Source organism: Pygocentrus nattereri, chromosome 10 (genome assembly GCF_015220715.1).
Source record: "Pygocentrus nattereri isolate fPygNat1 chromosome 10, fPygNat1.pri, whole genome shotgun sequence".
Lineage (NCBI taxonomy): Eukaryota > Metazoa > Chordata > Actinopteri > Characiformes > Serrasalmidae > Pygocentrus > Pygocentrus nattereri.
Window position 1 is genome coordinate 10,927,501 of NC_051220.1, and position 11,427 is coordinate 10,938,927.

Here is an 11,427-nt window from a genome sequence, read left to right on the forward strand (position 1 = left end):
CATACTTGTCCTCTCACATTTTAAGGTGCATTGTGAGATGCCATTAGCAGACGAACGCTTCAGTGCACGAGGTTAATTTCCATGTTGGAGCACACTAGAAAACGGCAAAATCCCCAGTTAGTTCACTACGTACAGAGAGTTAAGAAAAGGCGCACTCCAAAAATAGCTTACGGGGAAAGCAGCCGAGGTTTTGTGTTATGACCCACATTTGATAAAAGCCAGCAGCGTCACTGCACTGAACACACGAGTAAAAAAGATTAGAACTGGCAAGCGCGCAGTACAAAAAGCATAGCATAGCAACAGCCTACAAATAACCTGAACAACGTTACGGGAGTAGCCTGACTAGACAGCTAATGTGGGTAACAGTATGAAAAGCCAGTTAGCATGATACCTTTTGCATAACTTATGGCTGGTTAGCAACATTAGCATGCTTGCTTTTCTTTTATCCAAAATTGTTAGCAACATTAGCCTAATTGGTAATAATATACAGTTAGTAGCGTGTTTAACTCTTCAAAATTTAATCTTGGATTTGCAACTGCAGAATAACTCAGTAAATAAAAGCACAACAAATAAATGCTATATAGAAGATATATGTTCTTATACAAATTGAAAATTCTTTGTTTATTCCTTTTTAAGAGCCTCTGGATGCCCTTAAGGATGGGTGTGAACATGACTATTTATCCACGTAGACTTTCAAATGAGATTATCAAAAGATCTCAACCAAACAAAGCCAGCTGCAGAGACATGTAAGAAGATGCCACTGGCCATCAGTGAAATAATCTATTTTATTTCTAAACCATATTGTCTCTGAACATGGAACAATATTGTGTCTGAAGACTCCTCTCTAAAGTGCTCTACACTACAAAACAAGCTAGATAAACCTAGATAAGTCTTGAAGCTGTGGATTTCAGAGTTTCCCACATGATAAGAAGTAAAATTGGGCATAAATTTTACTATTAAACTACTTTCTTTGAGTTCTAATTTTACTAATATGAAAATGTGAGCCAGTCAAATTGATTTTGAAACAATCGAAAAAGTAATCTTAAATTTACTTGATTCAATTGCGTAGATAATACAATATTAATATATTGTTCTCTTACAGTTTCCTTACATTGAACAACAATTGAGCTGATGTAATATGTTTAATTGATGTGAAATTGATATACACAATTTCACTGAAATTTGACACTTTTTGTTAAGGTGAAGTCAACCTTGCATCTTTTTATGTAACATTATTGCATTATATTATACACATTATACAATATATATATATATGTGAACATAATTACACCTACAACACCTACACCTACAACAGCAGCAAACTTAAGTACAACTACAAATACAACTACACCAATGAATTAATCAATAATTACACCTACAACTGCAACTGCACAAATTAAGATAATTACATATACAACTACACCAGTAAACTTAATTACACCTACAATTACATCAATAAACATAATTAATCTACAACTACAACTATACCAATAAACATAATTACACCTACAACTTCAACTATACCAATAAACAAATTACACCTACAAGTACACCAATAAACAAAATTACATCTACTACTATAATTACACCATGAAACTTAATTACACCTACAATGACAACTACATCAATTAATACAATTACACCTATAACTACAGCTACATCAATACACATAATTATACCTACAACTACACCAGTGAACATAATTACTGAACCATTAAACTTAATTACACCTACAAGTACACCAGTAAACAAAATTACACTTACTATAATTACACCATGAAACTTAATTACTGCTACAATGACAACTACATCAATTAATATAATTACACCTATAACTACACCAATAATTACACTGACAACTATACCAGTAAACACAATTACACCTTCAACTTCAAACTACACCCATCCATCCATCCATCCATTTTCTAAGCCGCTTCTCCGTCAGGGTCGCGGGGGGCGCTGGAGCCTATCCCAGCAGTCTTCGGGCGGAAGGCAGGACACACCCTGGACAGGTCGCCAGTCCATCGCAGGGCTCAAACTACACCAATAAACTAAATTACACCTATAACTACAACTTTACACCAATAAACCTAATTATGCCTACAACTACAACTACACAAATAAACCTAATTATGCCTACCACTACAACTACAGCAATAAACTAAATTACACCTATAACTACAACTTTACACCAATAAACCTTATTATGGCTACAACTACAACTACACCAATAAACCTAATTATGCCTACAACTACAACTACACGAATAAACCTAATTACGCCTACAACTACAGCAATAAACTAAATTACACCTATAACTACAACTTTACACCAATAAACCTAATTATGCCTACAACTACACTAATAAACCTAATTATGCCTACAACTACAACTACAGCAATAAACTAAATTACACCTATAACTACAACTTTACACCGATAAACCTAATTATGGCTACAATTACAACTACACCAATAAACCTATTTACGCCTACAACTACAACTGCAGCAACAAACTTAATTACACCTATAACTACAACTTTACACCAATAAACCTAATTATGGCTACAACTACACCAATAAACCTCATTATACCTACAACTACAACTACATCAATAAATATCATTACACTTATGCAATTTCTGTAACTGTAACTGCAGTGGACAGAATCAGAATGTTTGTAAACATGAACGTTGGCTGTACTTCCTGGTGGATAGTGCATCCAGTCAGTGGTAGAAGCAGCTGGTTTTATGTAACTGCCAATACAAACAGAACAGACTGAACCAAAATATGATCCATGTGCCTTTAAGAAGTGTGAAGGTGTCCCAATTTTCCTGCTACCGCTGAGAGAGAGAGAGAGAGAGAGAGAGAGAGAGAATGAAATAAGTATGTTGGGAAACGGACATTTTCAAAAAGGTTCTGTACAGAGTATAGAACCATATATAGCACATTCTCCATCATGAAGAACCGTTTCACCATTCAAACAACATTTTAATTATGCAAATTGTTCTTCGAGGGTTCATTTTTCCTCCTATACACGTGTATGTAAGTGTGCATGTATGTGGGTAATACAATAATATAATAATGGTATGTATGTATTAACAGTAATATAATAAACATATACATGTATGTATGTAATTATGTATGTAGGTGTGTATATACGTGCGTATGTATAATTTGACGCTATGCTGCTCCATGTTGATGGAGTCCAGTGAAGTGTGTTTAAGAGTGTATAAGTGTGTGTAAGAGTGAATCAGAGCAGCCGAATCTGCTACAAACACGCACTTCTCTTCTGTAAATGTTCCCACTATCTGACCTGCAGTGTCTCATAATAAACACACGCCTGTTCAGCGTCTGTCTTTCTCTCTGATTCACTTCTTCAGGAGACAATTCAGCAAATCAGCACATCTGATATTTTCACACAGTCAGTTCACTCTGATCTCATTACATCATTCTGGTACAACACAAACTTCATTTCTATTTAGTTTACAGTTGAAAAATACTCTGAATAAAAAAATATAATATAGAGAATGTAGATAAATACAATAAAAAGATCATCAAAAAACAACTGCCTTATAATCAGTTCTATAAATTATAAGCATTATTATTACATTTGAACTAATCTGAACAACATAAATAAACTATAATTGATGATGATATAACCCATATAATTAAATGTAAGTTATTACTGTCACATTTCATAATCGGTGTGGTGAAACCGATTGACCTGAATGTGGCGACTGAGCTGTATTGATCTGGAGATTGTAAAACTGATTATATTTTTATAGATTTGAACAGTGCACTGTAGCCGTGTCCCCCTTTGTGCAGCCCTGCAGTGCAGTGTGGTGATTATAATGAAGGTGGGGGACGCGCAGACAGAGAGCCTAAAACGCAGAACATTAAGTCTCTTACAGACACGTGCCCCCCGCCGCATCCCCGCAGCCCCCCATACTCACCCCCACCCCCTCAGAGTGCGGTTGGAGTGTCCCATGAGATGGAGGGTTCCTCTGGGAGCATAAGAGAGAGAGAGAGAGAGAGGTCAGGACAGAAGGCTGATTTGGAGACAGAGACACGTGCCGCCTTAAACACACACACACACACACACACACACACACACACATATATATATATATATATATATATATATATATATATATATATATACACACACACACACATACACTTGCTTTGTCAGAGCATTTACCACACACGCACTCTTTAAAAAATATGGTTCTTCAAGGGTTCTTCAGTAAAGACAGCAGTTCTAGACAATAGCTCTATATGGATCAATATATATTATACATGTTATATATTATAACAATAGTAGGGCCATTTTTGGTGCAGTATTTTGTACATTTTCTACATCAATCTGAAGAACCATTTTAGCATGCTACGAATCCATTAAGAATGCAAATGAGTCTTTGAGTGCTCACGGTTCCATGTAGAACAAGTCTTGCAAAGAACCCTTGATGAACCATCTTTTTTAAGAGCATACAATAAATAAATATTACATACTTACCACACATATTCCATGTACATGTACTCTCTCTCTCTCTCTCCCTCACTCTCTTTGCCATATATTGCTGTTTTCGGAAAAAAAACCTCATATCTCTGAAATGGTAACTTTAAGGGAGATGGAAAAAACATACTTTGCATGTAAGTCAATGGAACGAGAAGTTATTCCAAGTCATTTTGAGTCAGTCCATTCATCATGAAATTTACACACAATATAAAGGGCAACAAGCATTTTCAACAAGCATCAACAGACACACACACACACACACACACACACACACACACACATATATATATATATATATATATATATATATATATATATATATATATATATGAACAGTTTTTTAATCTACAGGAAATACTATTTATCCCATATTTACAGACATGTAAAAATGTACATGGAATAATAATTTTCAAAGTTGAACTCTAATTTCAATATGATCTCTAATCCCAACATCAGGAAATAAAAAGAAGTGCTTTTTCTCTTTCAGTGTATAAAATGTGAAATTAGTCCGGTTAGTCCTATTTTTCTCTGTTTCTTTAACACAATCGGGACACTTCTGTCCCCAAAATGTATGAAAACAAGCTCACGCATACCCCCCCCACCCCGCAACCCCTGGCTACAGCACGTGCTGGTGGGTTTAAATGTTAAATGAGCAGAGCTCCCGGATTCTGCATTAGTTAAAGTGACGGCGGCTGTAATTGATGGATGGGCCTGACCTACGCCGACAGGTCGACCGTTGAGAGTTTAACCAACGCAGAGGAGTCTGAATAAACACCCGGAGACAGCACGTCCAATACTGCTGACCGACATCACCCACTGCTGCCCACAAACACAGCACTGCACCTTCCAATTCAAGCACAACACAACAAATGACATCATCAGCACAGTAATGGCCTGAGGTTTACTGATTATGTAAAATAAACAATAAATAAACCACTGTATATGTGATAATGCTTATATTTATATTAATATGATGAGTTACGAAATATTTGGCTTAAATACCGAAATCAAGCGTTAATTCCATGCAAATATTCACTCAGCATAATCTGAGCAAATATATATACATATACATGCACAAGCACACATAATATCAGCAATTGCAAGAAAACACAACATGTTATGAAGAAAACAACACTGCATTAACATTATGGCCCTTACAGTAAAGTGATAAATATTTGTTCCATTTATAACACTCTTATAAAGCATAATAACATTAGTTATAATGAATTATAAAACTTGTAAAGCAAAAAATACAAGATATCATTTGATGCATTCAAACAAAAGTCACAGTTTTGATGTTTAAGTATCATTTTAGTGTCATCAAAGTGTTATTCGGTGTTCTTAACTGCCTCATAACTTCCATAACTTGAGAATAACACTTTATAACAGTATAACACTTTATAACTTTATATAAGGAACAAAGACCAGTCACTTTTAATATAAGGGCCTATTTGTCAACACAATGTGAGTTACCATATTGGGAATGCTGACATAAGCTGTTCATAAATACTCAACTACTACTTTTTAAACATTATGAAGCCTGTTTTGACCGCATATGACATTGCAACATAATATGGCATACGTGATATGATATGTGATACAGTAGCTACAGATTTCTTTGGGCAAACACCGCCCTCTAGTGCTGAACATAACAATCAGCGCCAGCTACAAATGTGCTTGATACATCCAACAAGATAAAGGGCTCATAAATTAGTTTTTTTATATTAAGGTTATAAGATGTTATAATCCATTATCAGATTTAGGCTTACATTAAAGGGCCCATATGATGCAAAAGCAGCCCATTCTGATTTCATTGTATTTGTGATGTCACTACAACCAATGCATTTACATTGGCAATTTAGACCCTCCCATTCACACTGAAGTACTACAGCCTGGATTTGTTTTTGAATGAGGCAAGGCCAATCACAACAGAGTTCATTTACATGCACCAGTCTTAAAGCCACAGAAAAAAAACAGCCTTAGGGATTAAGAGAGGTTGGAAAATGGTCATATAAAAATGAATTATGGACGTTTTTGGTACATAAACTCGGACAGACATCATAAGTGGAGGAATGCTAAATAAAAATACTAAATAAAAGTAGGATACCGGCCCTTTAAGTCCATTCCTTCATCCTTAAAGGCATATTCTGATAAACGCCCCACTATATGGAAGACAAGTGTTTTTCAGATGTTTACACTGTTTACTCAAGTTTTACTACCTCAGTACCTGCTGTGTTTATGTCTGTCATCTGACTGCGTGGCTCACAGATCACAGCATGTTAACATCTCCGCACCTTATTCTCACCACCTCATGTCCAGAAATGAGTGCTGTGTCAGTGCCGCACTGTCCTGTCTGTTTACTGTGTCTAATGTCTGTGTAATGTATCGTATTTATTATATTGCTTCTAGCTTAGTTTTTTTGTTTGCACACTGTGTCTGCACGTCTGCCCTTTATACATTTTGTTCCATGTTGCACCGTGTTGTTCCTGGAGGAACTCCACTGTGTACTTGTACATAGATCGAATGACGATAAAAGCCTCTTGACTTGACTTGACTTGAAGTTGAATACCTGTTTATTCTGTTTTGGTAACGTTTTTACAAAATTCTATAGAAGAATCTTAAAGAGAAAAAATAAAACAGCATCATATCTATACAATCATTCCTATCAAGAGAATAGTGAAGGCCTCATTTCAGAAAAGCGGGATCTGCTGCCCTCTGCTGGTCACTTCTGTGTAGCCCTACATCTCGCCACCATTTTCTAACCAGCCCCAGCTTCTTAAAGCAAAATGTTCACCCCCCCACCCCACATTCACAAATGCTCGAAACTTGTGGTTGAAACTGAGATGTGCTTTAATTCCAGCGTGAAACGCACTGTTTATGTGTTGTGAGGGAGGTGAAGGGGACTGGATTGAGCTTTAAAAGCCCATATCTTCCTCCCTTTCCTTTCTCTTCTTTTTCACCACCTCAGGTCCACTTATAATCAGGGGCAGCTGTAATGATTCTGGGGTTGGAGGTGAAAAGCAGGAACGGGGCCCAAAATATACATTTTAATTTTAATAAGTAAGTTAGTTAGAGCGGGACTTCAGGATTGACTACAGACCAGCCCACAACAAACTCTACACATACAAAACACACAGTTTCATAATTTTATTTTATTTTATGTGACCCTTCTTAGTCCCACAACGGGGAAATTTCACCTCCGCATTTAACCCAGCCGTGAAGTGAAACACCACATACACACTAGTGAGCACACACACACTAGGGGGCAGTGAGCACACTTGCCCGGAGCGGTGGGCAGCCCAATCCGCAGCACACGGGGAGCAGTTGGGGGTTAGGTGTCTTGCTCAAGGACACCTCAGTCATGTGCTGTCGGCACCTTCCGGTCACAAGGCTGGATCCCTAACCTCCAGCCCACGACTGCCCCCATAATGCACTAATGTCAATGACATGTCAATCAAATGTCTTTTCACGGGGCCTGGAGCATGGCACTAAACTTTTAATCATTTATTTATTTTGTTGTATTTCTTTATGAGGTTGGTTGGTATGAATTTAAGACTTACACTTTCTGCTTAAAAAAATCAATGTAATTAGAGGGAATTTTTAATTAAAGTAACATTTTACCATCTTGGCTATAAATATGTCTCAGTGTGTGGGCAGTGGTGGATGAAGTACACAAATCATGTACTTGAGTTGAAGTAGAGATACCCAACTTAAAATATTACTCTAGTAAAAGTAGACGTTCCTCCCTTTAGACCTCCACTTGGGTAACAGTACAAAAGTATTTGCCTTCAGATGTTCTTAAGTATTGAAAGTAAAAGTAGTAAAAGATGAATTATGCCTTTAATGTCCTATTACCGTTTTTGTAAGAAGACTTTTCTTCATGAACTCATTTTAGGTGAAAGACCTCCAGCGTCTCTCTTGGTAAACCAGTCTTTTAACAGAATGTCATCAATCAGTGACGCTGACGTCTATTAAAATGATCATAAGCAGAAAACACTGAAGGTAAACAGTTTCCATCAGGGAGAACCGAGTGGCTCTGAAATCACTTTGATGTCTTCTCTGTTCATAAACATAAACTAGCCAAAACAAATTTAATATAAAATGAAATGGTGTTTATATAAATTCAGAAAAAGATGCGTCAGTCACAACTGCATGTGTGGACATGTTTCTATATTGTGCTCTATTTACACAAAGTTAGGTTAGTTCATCGTTTATGTTGAACAGACTCTCCCAAAATTTTACGCTGCTGCACTGACGTTGAACCGTGTGCTGCACTGGGTCGGTATGACCAACAGGTCAAAACAAGTTCAAAACAAAGTGACCGCTGATTCTTGTTCAAATTGTCCTGTTCCACCTTAAAAGGTGCAGCACTTACATCCTGGAACCTCAGGCACCGTTTAAGGTGGAATGGGAAGGTTTGAACAAGAAGCTGACGAATTAGAAGCAACTTCAGCCTCGTAAAAACTGAATGTTGAGACATTTTAGAAGAAATGATTATATTTAAGAAAGAAACGTTCGTATTACTTTATTATTTTAAATTTGATATGGAAGAAGTATGTCTGTGGTTACGTTTATATTACATTTTTTAGTCTATACTAGGATGTTAGAACATACTGGGGCATATTTACAGCTCAGGCGGTGAGCGCTGTCGCCTCACAGCGAGGAGGGCCTGGGTTCGATTCCCCGGCCGGGTGACCGGGGTCCTCTCTGTGTGGAGTTTGCATGTTCTCCCCGTGTCTGCGTGGGTTTCCGATTTCCTCCCACAGTCCAAAGACATGCAGTCAGGCCAATTGGACGTGCTAAATTGCCCCTGGGTGTGAGTGTGTGAGTGACTGTCTGTCTGCCCTGTGATGGACTGGTGACCTGTCCAGGGTGTATCCTGCCTTCCACCCGATGACTGCTGGGATAGGCTCCAGCACCCCCCGCGACCCTGAGGGAGAAGCGGCTTAGAAAATGGATGGATGTCTCTAAGCAGAGACATTAAAAAACGGTATAAGAATCAGCGCCATCAAGTGGTCATTTAGAAGCTTGATATCCAGTACTTTCTCAGGGGATGTAAGAGGGCTGTGAGAAACACGGGGCTCTCCATCAGGATTCAGACACGTTTTCTTCTTTCTTTACTTATGGCTCTTATTTTTAATCTGTGCTGTTGAAGTTTAGAGTATTTAAATCTATTATGGTGGACCATTCATCTCAGACATGTAACAGTTGGGGGGGGGGGGGCAGGGCACCTTTGCACAGTAACTGTACAATACAACACAAACCTTAACTCCTGAAATAGAAGGAGAAAGTTGCCATAGTACAGAGCCCTGCAGGTGGCATCCCAAATAACTAAAAATATTGCATGTCTACAACTTAATAAGGGATGGGAACAAGATAATTAAGTTGTGACAATGACTTGGTAAGGTGTGGGAACGGGATCCTAATGTATGACCATGACTTCCCAAAGAAGGCATAGGAACAAGATAATTAAGTTTTGGTGACAACTTCGTAAGGCATGGGAACAAGTTCTTAATGCATGATCATGACTTCCCAAGGAGTGGGAATGAGGGCTTAATGCATGGCCACAGTTTAGTAAGGCATGGGAATTAAATAATTAAGTTGTGGCAACAAGTTAATAATGCTGAACTATCGATAGTTGCTACGGTGTTGCTTTGTCAACATAACTAGCTACGTAAATGCTGTCTGAAGCTTGTAATGACCAGATGTATTGAAGCTTCTCTCCTGATGCTATCAGGCCTGTAATGTGGGCATTTGTAAGCACTGACTAACTCCAGATAAGATTTCCTTCCATTCCAGACACCCATTTTTCACATGCAGGTTAATGTACAGCTCATCTGTTCAGAGGATTCTGCCCCAGATCGCGACGGCCTTCTGGCAAACTAGAACCTGGCTTTTCTGTTCTTGAGGCTCAAAGAACAGGTGGTTAGCAACCTGCACTAAACCCCCTGAGAGATGCTGGTGTCTTCTTGTAAGGTTGTATAACTGGCTCTAAATGTAGGTATTGTCATATAAACTGAGTCTGTTCTACAGTTTCTCATTAGGTTGAATGAATAACTGACTCTAAATGTAGGTATTGTGGTAGTGATATTTTTCACATCACGAAGGCTGTCCCTTATTGGTCAAGTATCACTTACGATCTGTCATCATCAGCTTAACCTGCAGCAGGTTAGCTGTGCAGTGCAAGTTGCAAGACAGAGATAAACTAATAATTAGCTGGCCAAGCTATAAATTCTGCTTTGAGAGACAAAGCCTTGATAGAGTATTTACAAAACATAATACTGACACATCAGCACACTGATTTCTTAAACCTAATAAAGCGGCTGGATTTGAGAACCTTTCCATGACCAAAGTGCTCTTCGCATTATGAAAGGATTTTTCAGATTGATGAATATGCTGATGCTATAAAGAATGTTTTCTTTTACAAAAAAGGGGTTCTATATACCATCAAAATGTGTCCTTTCATTGGGTCAGGCTTGTTGCACTAAATGAACGGTTTTCGGTGCTATATAGAACCATCACCAGCACATTGTCCATCAACCTGGAGAATCTTTTCATGATGCAGAGTTCTTTTAGTGTTCATATTTATACAGAAACATTTTCTTTACTAAACAACCCCTGAAGAACCATAACTTTGAAGTGTGTAATCACCCAAGACATGTTTGGTTTGCTTCTGCATATGAGGCTATGAGTAATGGAAGCTTAACCTCATCAATTAACACTGTGCCAACTACATGCCTAAATCATTACATGCTTCAAACCATGTTAAAGTTGTTCAGTATCTCTAATAGCCTTAAGTGGTTTTTGACACTGTATGACTCTCACTGCTCTCTATAAACATGGATTACAGTTCATTAACATGGCTAAAAACATGCTAGTGTTTCTGAATCTAGTCCATTTTTATAG